This window comes from Sinocyclocheilus rhinocerous, unplaced genomic scaffold (genome assembly GCF_001515625.1).
Source record: "Sinocyclocheilus rhinocerous isolate Xijiao unplaced genomic scaffold, SAMN03320098_v1.1 scaffold2561, whole genome shotgun sequence".
NCBI classification, from domain to species: Eukaryota; Metazoa; Chordata; class Actinopteri; order Cypriniformes; family Cyprinidae; genus Sinocyclocheilus; species Sinocyclocheilus rhinocerous.
This window is the reverse complement of record NW_015660886.1, coordinates 140,194-142,612: the sequence shown is the minus strand read 5'-3', so window position 1 is coordinate 142,612 and position 2,419 is coordinate 140,194. Positions and strand designations below refer to the sequence as shown.

The window sequence follows — 2,419 nt, the reverse complement described above, 5'->3', positions numbered from 1 at the left end:
GCAAACCTGCAATAATTAAATGTTAAACAATACAAATATCCTTTATGTATTTAATTATGTATTTAATCCCATTCTATTTGCTTCTGACCTTCGATGATCCAGTTCAACCGTACTAATAAGCAAAAATTACTCTAGACCAACATTTGTGTGTCTTTTTTTATTGCTGAAGTGTTGAAATGTCTTCTTCTGCATTCTACTGTACGGACGTACATTTACTTTCCCTTCAGCCTGAGGCTTATTCATTTCACTTTTGGTGTGAAAAGACTTTTATATTTGCCAAAAATATAACTTTTTTATTTTAAAAACAAACAAGCAAGCCCTGTCCAGATTTAAAAAGTAGCGAAACGCAATACTTTCCATAAAAAGTAACTAAGTAACGTAATTAGTAACTTTTTTATGGAGTAACTCAATATTGTAATGCATTACTTTAAAAAGTAACTTTCCCCAACACTGTTTGTTACTTGTAGTCAGTGAGTTGTACAGCAAGTTGTACCTACAAAAAGAGACAGCAACAGCTACTAAGAGAAGATGGAGTGGTCATGTTAAAAGTATGTTAAACGTTAAATACGTTTTTATACGAACTGCATCATTAAAACAAACGTAATCTTCCAGGTTCCACCAGTTGTAAGACCACCAACACCCAGAGAGGCATATCTTCTCAGCGAACATGGCATTAATGTTCACCAGTGTGCATTTTATGCATTAATGGAAACAGATTTCACTCAGAAACAAGCACAACACTATCTAGAAGAATAAATCATGCCGTTCTTACAGAAAACGAGGCAGTGGCACTGGTTAGGTCATTTGTTGACGTAGGGCTTTATCATTCCAGTTAGCACGGCCAGATTTAGCAAGGTTAAAGACAGACAAACAGGGACCGTTTACTGATTCGGAGACTGTGAACGATTGCATGCTAGCAGTCGCACAAGAGATTGTAATAAAACCAGAAACAACATAATTGCCTCTATTCAGAAAATTACAATGTCTGCCACGTCAACTAAACGAAGAGGTGAAATACTGAAATGTAACAATGTATGAAAGTTAAACAGTTATAAACAAAATAAGTTTAAGAGCTCTGCATTACAGTTACAGTGCTGTGCAAATATGTTGATTATTGACACTTGCTTAGAATCTTTTGCACAATGTTCATAGCTCTTGCAATGTTAAACTGCAACCATTTTTTTTAAAATATGACTTAAAAAAGAAAAGAGTTTTAAGTAAATATCATTAAAAGGCTAAATACTGGATACAACATGTGTGTGCATGTTTTTTAATATATGACCTGTAACAAAAACTACATAGAAGTTATAACACAATAATATATAATAGGTTTTAAGAGTATGGTCAAAGTTTGGCCTGCATCATAATTACATTTTTAATATCTGGCCCTCAAAGAAGAGTAGTTGAAGACCCCTGCTCTATGTATAAAGTATGTATTCTACAACAATACAGTACATCAAATCTATTCTATAAAATGAAAGTGCTATTGAATCTACAGCTTTGCTAAAAGAACTCATTTGTGTTTAGATATTTTGCAGTCAGTGAAATACAGTATTATTTTTGGAAACACTTTAGATTAGGGGACACAATCACTATTAACAAAGTTTTCCCTCAATAAACTCCTAATTTGCTGCGTATTAATAGTAAGTAAGGTAGTTGTTGTTTAGATGGGTTTAGAATATGGTCATGCAGAATAAGGCATAAGTACTAATAAACAGCCAATATGCTAGAAATATGCATGCTAATGAGCAACTAGTTAGTAGTGAATAATGTTCCCTAATCTAAAGTGGTATAATTTGGTTAGTAAATTATATAAGTAGTTACAGATGTTTTAAAGAACACTGTTTACAATTGTTCAGTATGTGAATTTCTATGATTTTTTTAACCAGACTTTAACCAGACTTTTATGTTGGTCTGGTAATGTAACGTCTCAGACACCCAGGAGCAGCCTGTTCAACATAGCCATGTGTGGGAAGATGACCCCTGAAAAAACAGCGGCTGTCACTACATTTACAGTGAAAGATTTATTGCCCTTCACTACGCTGGAGTCAAGCTGGTTCTGGTATAGTAGGCACTAGATAAGATAGCATTCCATTAATCACTAAGCGCTAGATTAACGCCTGATTCAGACAGAGTGTAGACTTTCACTCTTCACGGTGGGTGTGTCTGAAGCTGCACGACCGTCAACAGCCAATCACACTGCTTCCAGCTTGGGATTGGACTAGACTCTGAGGTAGTGCTGGGCGGTATACCGGTTCATACCGAATATATATGTATGTCGCTTAAACAACGTTGGGAACGCGACACTGTTTGAAAGGGGTCCCTTTTCACTGTTGCACTGTGGTGAGGACACAGCTGTATGTGTTACTAAGCGTGAAAGTTCAGAAACTGAAGCTGTAGAACTAATAGAACGTGATGA

At 35.6% G+C, this 2,419-nt stretch overlaps 1 protein-coding gene across 1 annotated transcript in view; it reads right to left on the bottom strand.

Annotated features, from left to right (window-relative positions):
* LOC107725790 (gastrula zinc finger protein XlCGF52.1-like) overlaps positions 1–2,419 on the bottom strand; it is a 187,823-nt gene that overhangs the window by 65,497 nt on the left and 119,907 nt on the right. The gene's annotated exons all lie outside the window — the stretch shown is intronic.